This window comes from Varroa jacobsoni, unplaced genomic scaffold, assembly GCF_002532875.2.
Source record: "Varroa jacobsoni isolate VJ856 unplaced genomic scaffold, vjacob_1.0 scaffold_1058, whole genome shotgun sequence".
NCBI lineage: Eukaryota > Metazoa > Arthropoda > Arachnida > Mesostigmata > Varroidae > Varroa > Varroa jacobsoni.
In genome coordinates, this window is record NW_019213960.1 from 83512 (window position 1) to 95242 (window position 11731).

At 39.3% G+C, this 11731-nt stretch overlaps 1 protein-coding gene across 2 annotated transcripts in view; it reads right to left on the reverse strand.

The window, feature by feature from the left end:
* Positions 1-1704: 1704 nt before the first annotated feature.
* The window catches only part of LOC111266141 (uncharacterized), a 53605-nt gene continuing 43578 nt past the window's right edge, over positions 1705-11731 (reverse strand). Inside the window, exon 14 of one of the 2 annotated variants that reach the window (XM_022843339.2) lies at positions 1705-2489. The gene's annotated coding sequence lies outside the window, so the exon portion shown is untranslated. Of the gene's footprint in view, positions 11307-11731 lie in introns of both variants that reach the window. The other variant, XM_022843338.2, reaches the window with a different exon arrangement.

The window sequence follows — 11731 nt, forward strand, 5'->3', positions numbered from 1 at the left end:
AGCTGGCTTACCTGTTGTATGAAATCCCGGTGTTTCGAGTTTGACGTCAGGTATCGCCGTTAGATAGGCATTGCGTCAGACAGAGGGCTGCATGTAATGCAGTCCGTCTATGCCGGGGTTCGAACCTAGACCACAACGTGTCCCTAACATTGGCAGGCAAATACGCTACCTACTAATTTATCACGGGGACTGCTGTATGAAACCTGCCATACAAATTTTAGCATAACTACCTCATGGATTTCATTCATTTAAGCACCGTTTTGTATTCTTATTAATCCAAAATGTTTTAGTTTGCAAACAACGTCCTATTTGCCACAAACATATGCGCAATCAAGTTTAACTGCGTAGTTCGCTCAAGCCATAAACGTTTCGACCTGACTTAATCGCTTACTTAAAAATATTTCAATTTTAAGACTTCTTCGGGCCTATTTGAAGAATCAGGCATGTCCAATATCACCCAGAAAACGTGCTATGTTCGTAGTGGAATTTTGAACAACCCAATATGAGCTATGTCTATGGAGTTTTAAGCATGGATCGAGCAGTAGCTATTACGAAGGCCGAAAAGCCGTTCGAGACCTTTATTTTCGTAGCAAAACTATCTGTATAATGATGTCTGGCTAAGGGAACGGCTAATTAACAACAGCGGGATCGCCAACGAAAAATAAATTAGCCACTGGGCCAATCATGTCGGTAGCTGGGCAAAGCAGCTCTGATTGAACGAGTCATGGCCAAGCTTCGTAATGCCTTACAAGTGCTATAATGGACATTTTCTTAGACGAAAATTGTCACTACTAGTGTGAAATATGTTCGTACAAACAGAAAGTATCGCATTAGAAAGGCCAGGGAACATTATACTTATTATACAAAACAGTTCTAATAGTGTAAGTTTGAAAAGCACACTTATATAGAAATATAAACACGTTAGCTGGTAACAGTTATCGTATTGATGATTCAGTGTATATTGTTGCGAGCTTCATTTGCAGCGGTCGGCCGTTTCTATTGCGCAGAGGAATTAAAAGCTGTCGTAAGAAAAAATAAGTAAAAAACGAATATAAGTGGGATATATCGTCATGGGAATAACCAAAAACAGCGTACCCGGCTTACTTCATTTGCCCCTCTGATTTTCTCTGAGTTTCATTTAAGGATTCAAACGTTGCGATTATGATGCCACGTTTACACGATGTGTACGTGCTTTGCTTAGCCTGACCATCTGGCCAAAATAAGCAATTCTCAATGGGGTCACAGTTATACTAGGTTCAACTATCGATGACATTAGGGTAAAATCATGCAATACCTATTTTAAAATAAGTTAAACTAACTTTTCCTACGAACACATCGCAGAAGATAATAAACATAGGACATGAACTAAATAGCAAATAACAAACACACAATAAACAATCAAGCCATCGATTTTCTCAATTTTACCGACCTATATATATAACAACACATTGGGATAAATATTTCGATTAACAGTGAAATAAATAGTCGATCGATTGGCATTTTATGGCTAATCCCGATCATTTGCTCCAAACGGTATAAATTCATTTAATTAATCCGTTACTATTGATTGATGAAGACCAAATCTAGATCAAACTTAGGCCACTAATAATATCCTTCTAAGAGTTAAGCTTTTCGTTCATATACATTTTAGCGTTCAATTAATTGTTCGTATTTCAAGCTAAGAATATATAAATGAGTCCACAATTTTTCGTCTGCTTATTTAATTTCATCAATTAAATTTTATTCATTGAATGCTCAAGTACAATTGTCTCGTCTATCAGGTCTACTGCATCGCTGTGACCGATCATCGGCTTCTCGTTACTCCCATTGCTACAATAACGGAATCCACCAACATAGTGCCCATCTTGCTTGCATTGTCCATTTTCTCTTCTCCTGAGTATCTGTTGCTGTTTGCATGTATATTCTGTGGAACTTAATCGTCACCGTAGTTCCATAAGGTTTTCCCCTAATGCTGTCTCTGTTTACGGTGATATACATTCACCCGTGAACCGTAGTCATCTTTGCAGAAATTTTATTGTTCGACGTCTTCTGTTTTCCGTGATAGGTAGCGACCTTCTTATTTCATATACTTATGCGTATTACCTCTTGCGTGGTCGTGATGTGTCTGTGTGTGTTCGTTTGTTTTTACTTTGTCAAGTTTATGTAGATAAAGCTGCTCCTCTTAGCTCTATACGCAACTAAAAAGACACTACAGAAAGAGCTCGTTGTTTCCGAGTGTCGGTTGCAGCGACGATGGCTGGTCCAAAAGGGACCAGCCTCTATTAAAAAAACGAATACGGTCTAATTCGAAAGCCTGAATTGCAGTTGTTGTCGCTGATTGCCTTCCGGTGACTCGCGTCTCCTTTTCTGTGAGTTGTTGTCACCATTCCTCAGATGTGGGGGGTTAGACTTCGACGTGCCCCATTCCTTGAGCATAATCTTTCGGCTTCTTTAGTGCCACTACACATTGGACGTATATGCGAATGATACTGTAACAATTGACGTGCATGCATGAGTCATTAGGTACAAATAAAGGGTTTAAATGAAATCTTTGTCAAAATAGTAATTGTCTTTGCACCGTCAGTACGTATCTACATCATAATAGGTTGCTCGTCAACATTTACTTAGCACGTAATTGTTGCCCATCACTTTTTAGAGATACTTTGCGGTTTAATCGACTATATATAGAAGCAGTATTGCAGCGAGGCGCTAGATAATTATTATATATTTCGTTTTTAAAATGTTCTTGCGCATTTTCCTCGATCGATAAATACTTGCGGAATTGAAGCCAATAGAATCTTTTGCCCGGTCAGCATCTAATGTCCAATGATTTTTCAGTGGTCTCTCAACATCACTGCTCATTCAGCTGCCTTAACGCTGCTGTTACATTCTAGTACTGGCTCTCCTCTGCGTTTGCTATTGTCGCCGGGGCCGATCGGATTCTTTTTGCACACAAACCCACACAGATACCCACACCTGCAACCATAAACTAACGAAAATGTGTTGATTTTGAAGAGGCATGCATAGACGGAAACGGATACGTCGTTCTCATTTTGGCCAATCACACAAATCACCAGTGCATAGGCCCTTACAGAAAATCCAGTTAGTCTTGGTACTATCAGACGGTAGGGACGCCGTCATTTGGGGCAAAACGTTCGAGAGGTCCCGCGCGCACATGTGCATTTAGATAACGATGGTAGCAGCACAACAACGTAGGACTTGCCCATAGAACATATGTGTGTAATTATATATAAATAATTTGCTCAAAAACTAATTTCCAAGATTCCTAATAATCCAAGAGAGTCCGAATTCTAGCTATTAGCTGAAAGGACCTCTTTGTGCTTTGTTGATATCTGTGACCATTTCATATCGTTCGAACGTTGGTTACGTTTAGACATTTGTAAACATATGTCTCGGTGAATAAGAATCCGTGCATGTATCTGCTTGTTGACAAACGTGGAAGATTTAAAGCATTTGCCAACATCAAAGTTTGTTTGCGGTCCCCAAAGAACAAATGTCGCGCTACTGGATTATCGAACGGCCACAATCTCGCTGGACAGAAACAGCACAAAGAGGAAAGACTACGCCGATGCCTAGCCATAAAAAGTTGAGAATACTCTGAATCGCACCTGACTTTATACCAATACAATTCAGCTCATTGCAAACTATTCGGTTGGAACTTCCGTATTTTGTCATAAATAACTTCTTTTCAAGTCGTCCTAAAACTTTAGAATTTGACTAGAATTAACTGTCGGCCAGGGAAGAAACCTAGTTATGGTAAGAGGTCTTATGTGGTACAATAAGCAGCTTGACAGACTAACATAACCCCATCGTATCACTCCTTAGAAGAAGGATGTCCGGCTATTATCATGTAATTCTGCATGTCTATATCGTGAATGATCTCCATTCTCGCGTCCGCCGAGTTCGATGCAATCGTTGCCCTCTACAGTTTTTAGTGTTTTGTCAGTGTTTATTAATAAGTCCGTTTTCGATTTGAGGTTTTTTTTTAGTAAATCTCGTTTTCGCTGTCGTTTTTTTCCGTTATAAGCTTTCTGCTGGTGACGATATTTAACTGTGTGTATTGGTTGATTCCCGTTTGTGTCCGTCGTAACATGACTGATCGTTCGTGTTTAAAGCCCACCGCCAAACAATGCTTAATTGACTCCTAATGGAAACACGTTCTCACGAGAAAGGCCGGTTTTCACCTCCTTTTTTTCTGTTCGTGTCAAACATGCGCATGCGTAAGTTTTTTTCGTTGGCACCTTTTTACGGACTCTGCATCAACTTACCATATAACTCACTTACTTACTTTCTTAACTTGTCTATTACCTCATCCATCCCTAATGCATTTCCTAATTTGACCTGTCCAAAGGTATTCTACCTCAAGTTGCATAAATGTGTATATATATATTATATATAATTACTTTACGTCACACACAATTATCACGCCATGCTATAATCGAAATAAACGGCGTTGAAATTGTGTGATATATGCTGGCCCTATGCATATATGCTTGACAGCGGTGAAAGGACTAAGCTAAAGACATCAAACGTTGCCCGTCAATATGGAACATACACACAAAAGGCGCATTATTTGAACATCGCGATCATGCTAGTAAGAATATCAATGTTACGTAGATGAGCACGAGGTGTGGTTTTTCCTTTGCCACGGATGTTTCGCCAAGGATGTCTCAATACAAATACCCAACAACGTACAATCGACGTACAGCGGTCATATAGTAATCATTATATGTTACTACGGCGTTTCAAGTATGTAGCTATATGAGTCCATAATCCTGAATACGTGTCTAAAGGCGTGCGATTGTCAACTGGGTAGCGCTCGTCGAGTGCGGATCTTATGGAGGCCTGGACTGCATCGGTAGATTTAGCAGAGTTTGTTTCTATTTTTATGTTTTCAGCTCATTCAAGGCGTAGCATGGCTTTTCTATCCATCAAGCACTAGAGACACAATCATTGAGGACCATTCATTTTGGAGAAAATGGAAGATTGAACTTGTTTGAATGATCTGATCTAGCTTACCGTGCTATGGCAGGTGAATCTTGAACTCATTATTATAACAGCCTAAAAAAGTAAAACGGCACCACAATGTAAGCAGAATGAATGATCTGTCGAGCTATGAATCTAGCTCAGATCAACTTACCACAATGAGTTAGCACTCAGAAATAGTTAGTACAACAGAAACCAATGATCATAGAAAGTCTGTCCGATATAATATGTACACTATTACATTATATGAGATGCTTTCGTGGAACTTATCAAAATCAAGCCATCTTAGCTAGTTTAACGATATTTTACATCAGTCTCAACTTGGGGTTTATAGGTGATCGTACGCGTTACCACTTTTGTTTGTTTTGCTTTGCCGTGGAGAGTGTATGCGTCCGTTAAATACTGCAAGCCTTTTTTCCTCGTTTCCCAGAAACGGAACAGAGCACGTTAACGATTAACATCATGCAAAAACCTCTGGTACTACCTTATATATATATATATATAGGTTGCAGCACAACAGAAAATCTTACATGGGTCTAATATGTGTGTGTGTGTATGTGTCGTTACTGTTTAACCAGTCGTGTTTTGATACTCTTGCTTGCCATTAGTCTATTGTTTGTTGACACGTGGGTATAGGATAGGCTCGTGTCCGTCCCGTTCATCAAACCTTTGCGTACTAGCACGCTTCATGATACAATATGCATTCCATATGCACGTTGCTCCGACATGGTTGTTTCGCATGATTGAATCACTCCTTTCTATCGAACTTTGGGACACTGTAGTAGGAAAACAGAAGTACTTTCCGATCGAGGTCCGCGACCTGGCCATCGCCGGTAGGTTCAAGTGTCGGACGGCGTCATAAGCTATCCCAGTATTCGCTCTCCCAAAACAGTGTCGTCTGTTTTCCAAGGTATCGTTTATTAAATGCTTATTTTAGGCTACGTACGTGTGTCCACACTTAATCACCAACGGTCGTGTTTATAAGAAGTATATATATAATCGTATTAATATACAGTAATGAATAATCTGACAATTGCAAATGGCCACTCGAACAGATATTTAGCAGTCAGCTGTCTGATTCGTTTGGATTTTTTTTCTGTGTTGTTGTACTTGTAGTAGTAATTGTTGTTGTTGTTGTTGTCGTCGTCGCCGCTACTGCTAATTCAGAGTGGTTCTTCCTTATGCATCGTCATTTTTGTTACGGTTTTTTTTAATACAAAGCCATCGCGATAGGAATGGGTGCTAGAGTCTTGTATGGCCACGGGTGAGGCACTGCTGAAAATACTGCGGAGCACGTAATACAGTCACGCGAAGAGTAATGTTGTTTGTGATAATACGAATGATAACCTTTATCATAGTAAAAAAATTCGAGGAGCAATAGGAATAACTAGTTTATTGATAGATAATTATATTCGTGTAGAAAGACATTGCACCGTGCAGATCACAGAAGCTTTCCACGCCAAAGAATTGACTGATTGAAAGCAATCGGCCATAAAATACGCACACTCGAGTACGCTGGTCGAATTTGCCCGTTCAATCGATTGTTCTGTGTTGACCATTAAATATCGGTCGATATCTTTTCATCGTTGTAGGCGTTTATTTCTCTTTTTTGTGAACATCCTCATTAGAGAAGAATGATCGAACCAAAACATCCACTAGACGCCAGTGCTAAAATTTCTTTCCGGGGTTCGTCCGAGACATTGACACTGCATCCGGGTCTCTTCTATTATTATATATGCGAAACAGATTTATTAGTGTTGCTCACGAGCGCGAGCCCTGATCAACAGTCAACATCATGTTTTTTTCTTTGATTTCGGTTCGTATCCGTGGTACTGTAACACAGACATAATTCGTTCCGCCAGGCCACTGCTGGACCTAACAGATCGTGACCCCTGAACTCTAACAGACCCCACTTACGTCCAGCCAGAGCATGATATTGTTGGGGCCAAATAATGGGGATCGGCGATAAACTATTGGCTTCTATTAATCAGTCTTGCCATCGTTCATACGATATACGGATGTTATTAATGGATACACTGATTATAAATGCTCGTGTAAAAGCGTGTGTGTATGTCTGTTTAGAGGATATATAATAATAAAATATTATAATTTTTTTAAATCATTTTTGATAGCATTTTATCAATGTACTTCTTCACATTGTGTGGTTAGTGTTCTTCTACATGTTGCTTCACGGTCAACTGTTACGCTGAGAGATTAGAATAGCGTCACTTTGACGGAGTGTATGTATATGCATGTTTACTATAGATCCATTATTTAGTGTCTCCTGTTCAAGGAATGCGACGACTACTCAAAAAAACACACATACCTAACGTGCTAACTGTAACACAAGACTAGCTTACAACTCTGTTTATTCTGCATTAGTATTTTTTCTTGACCACCAAAATGTCGCCTGCGTGCAGGAAATCGTACACTCATCTCGATGGGGACATGAGCGACGTCCTGAATGATGCTCATCTGATTTCAACCAAGTCACCAGGATGATGGCGCGCCCACATAGATAAGCCTTTGTGGTGTATATCTATTCTGATCGCCAGCCAACCTCAGCCGCTCTCTTTTTTACCGACGCGATGTACTGTGGTGGTCAGCCATAGTTAGCGAACCAGCTTGACAAACTGATTCAACAAATCGAACCGACTGACTTAAGTTTTCAACTTAGCGTCAATTTAAGTTGGATTTGAAAAACTTCTCTTTATCCGGCTCTATCTCAAATTCAATCAATGGACGTACGAATTTTAATGGTATAAGTGTCATTCTCATTGCTTATATATTACTATAATGAGCTAAATATTGGATCCACAGTTTGGTTAGGTTGGTCAGAGGTGACGCCGAGAATCAGGGCATATACGTAAACGGTTTATTCTCGTAGTCGTATGCCCTCATAAAACGGTCGAAGCAGAGCGGTGAAGTATCTAAAGCTTTTTTAGGCCAGGTTTTTCCTCAGCCCTTCCACCAAATTCTGTTTCGTCAACTCCACCCGTAAACGCATTTCCCATATTCCTGGTTTAAGATCCGCCAACCCCTATGCTAAAGCTATGAAATATAGGGTCGTGATTCTGCGGTTGTATATAGTAGAGGCACATTGAGATCTAGCGCAGTAAATCTGAGCTCACAGCACCGAGAATCGACTGCATCGCTTACTTTTTCAGGTTATAGTATGTGTGATGACAATGGTAGCGCATTCGTTCGCTTTAAATCTTTCACCAGACCCTTTAAAGACAAATTATATATATATATATATATATATATATATATATATTTATATATATATATACATTCGCACTGCTAATATTTACGTCCGGAATTTATAGGTTTTTCGTGATGTACAATGTTAAGGTAGTAACGGAAAGCTGAATAAATCGTTTAACCTCGCGGTCATGCATATCCTATGCATCAGTATTATGTCAGATCGTTTCAACTGACATAAGCACAAAAAGCAAAGAATAGCGTTTGTTTGTGGTTATTGTCCGGCTTCGCGTACCCACCCCGTCATCATTCGTTCCGTTTAGCCGCAAGAAAATCCGAAAGAATTTTGAATAAGACCATTTCTTCTTATATATATATACTTTGTCTTCCTTTTTCGTTTGACCATATTGGTGAAGGCTGTGTTCGAAGCTGTCTATTACACTCTAGTCGACTTCGTTCATCTGAGACAGAATTCGTTAACTAGATTTACCAGAATTCTTTAGAGATCTAAGATGTTGTCAGCCACTGTTGTTATGTCTACCCCTGTTAGTTCGATGTGTTATTACTTGATTAATGATATTCTTCGTCGCATCACCTAGATCTAGAAATATCTTATTTTTGGTCCTTCTCCTAAAACGTCGAACTGTTAGTCAGACTTAATCGGCTACCGGAGTTCACTGCAGGCTGATTCTAGCAATTTCGCTCACTTCAACCCTATATGATAGAAAATTTCCACCTAACTTGACCTTACCACACACAGGACGCCAGGATTCCACATTGTACGACTGAAACAGGTCTTCGACCGCAGGCAATAGTTTCGTTACTAAGCCTCATATCAAGTACCGCGGACAAAGACATACAGGTAAAGCATACGACCATATATATATGCACACATGATACGTGATTGCCTGATTACTTGACCCGAAATCACAGGCCCAGTTTCTTGTCCCTAAAGCAAATGTTACTATAGATAATTATACGTTCAGGTTGCGGTTCATATCTCTTCCACGTCCAACGGTTAACACTGGTCCAGTGACTTCATCGTTACGGCCTATTTTTGAGTTTTGTTTATGTTAAAAGGTTTGTAAACGTTTCCTCCGATCTTTGCGTTCTTTGCAATCTGTAATCCTTCTTCATTCAATTATCACTAATATTGTTAATGTAATATTAATATATAGTCTTTTTCTTTTATTTATATTTAGTCATATTCGATTATATATATATATATATATATATATATATATATATATATCAATGGTAATAATCAATTGTGCTATAATTGTGCTACCATCGAACAGCAAGACACCGATACGTTCGACGATGTCATCACCATCAATCCACTGTTCTTTAGGCGCCTTCTGGTCGTCTGTCTGCTTGTTGTTTTTCCTTTTTATGTAGATGATCAATATGGCTTCCGACAAAAGCCAAGTTATATTTTTTTTTATCAACATCAGTCGTTCATCATCGTTGTCCTAGATCCCTAAACCAAAAAAGGTCCGAAACAGTGTGGCTTCTTTAATGATGTAGGTAATTATTTGAAATCTCTATACGACTGTGGGAATAGGTAACGGACAGGGACGAGCTCGTATTGAATTACGATGGCAAACATGATTGTAGATTATCGTTTAGGAATTTTGTTTCTCACTATTGAATTCTTGTCTATCTTTTTCTTTTATATTCGCTCCCCTCAAACAGTGATTACTATGCATGAGTATCTCTATTACTGCGTGAAATTTCGTCGTTTTCGATTTAAGATTGGCTAAAAAAACAAGTAAACAGGGTTCCATTGTTTACAAATACATACAGTCCTATCCTATTCGTAGAGAAAGTGAAAGGGCAGTATATTGCGAAAGCAGACGACTAGACGTACGGTGCAGAATTCAAATAGCCAATCAAACATCTCAGTGTGGATATTCGCCAGGCTCACGCGCTGGCGGACCTGATCGCGGTCTATAATTACTATCTGTTATTATTCGATACTCGTCAATGCTTTGTGTTTGTTATTTGCTTCATTTAAATTGCGCGGAACGTTATCCGGCGGTAGCATTCAAGTTCTGTCTACAGTCGCTCGTATTCTTCCTAACATCTCGATCATGCAGAACAGCATACGATTATAATCATTATTGCCCCCTCGTTATGTGTCTTGCTCAGCAATGTTCTTAACAGATAGAGTTGTTATAGAATCATTTCGATACTGACTTTTGGACAACGGAAAACCTTCCACTACAACTCAATACGATGCCCCTTTGATTTTTCTAAAGGCCGCAGATGTGCCCACCTGTCTGTCTACAGATTAGTCGTATCTGCTTTGTTTTTCCAAGCTTTTACCGTAATTATCATGATTCTGTTTCATCAATTGCGGCAGCGCCATTTCAGTAACGATTCGGATCTTGCCGTCGTTCTAATTATATCATAGATAACACGTAAGATATCAAATAATGGCAAGACGAGACTGGGTCGCGTGATCCGATTGCTACCTAAATGTATGATAGTTAATCGAAAACAATAATATTTAATTAAAACTAGTGATAGTAGTTCTGCTCGTATTTGTAGCGAGATTAGTTCTCGTTATCATCATTACTTCATTCGCACACAACAAATGACCCAATACAGATATAGTTAGATATATGTATGATAATAGTAATACGTTATCTAAGTATATGGATGAATGTATTTAAAATAAATTCCCTATATTATGTAAACTAAAACTGTAGTTGGAGATCAGAACCCTGATCAAGGCAAGGCAAGGCAACGTTTGGACGGTCTTCTCGTGTTTACGTCGTTATATTCTGTCATGACACCGTTATATTTTCGCAGCGTTGCTTTTAGCTGTTCTCATTAATCTCAACCTAGTTTGATGCTGTTGTAGTCGATGTAATTGCAGTTGATGATCAGTTTTTTTTAACACTCTCGTTTTTGCTGTCCTCGATAGCGTCCTTACGCGAAGGGCTCCTAACCGGTTCTCACCCCTTGGCTTCGAGGCCATAAATACGCTTTGATAAGTGAGTGGTCCACCGGTCGTTTCCGTCGAGCACGAACGATTGCAATGCGCGGTGTTTCGGCCGCCGCTTGCCGTACATTTGCCGCGACATCTCCTTGAATCACATGATTGCAACAAGGAAGGGCATATCAATGAATACTTTCAAGTTCTTCGTCAAAAGTGTTTGTCAAAGGGCAAAACCTATACATGCGTTATTCTCGTTCATAAAGCGAAAGTCGAGTGGGTCGTCTAGGCAGTGTCCACCATAGACACCCACCGCAGTCCATCACAGGTGGAATATGCTCGTAGATAACTTACAAAAAAGAAACGATCGGCATCCTCTGAATCACATTTCGAACACCCTGACCTCTTGCTACCCCCACACTTTAACTGTTTTATCATAACACTACAGTGTTTGGCTCATTATGATTAGAATCAGTTATACGATTGATTCTACATATATATATATATATATATATATATATATATATATAGACACCACAGTTATAGTGAAATAATTATGATATACACAGTAATCGT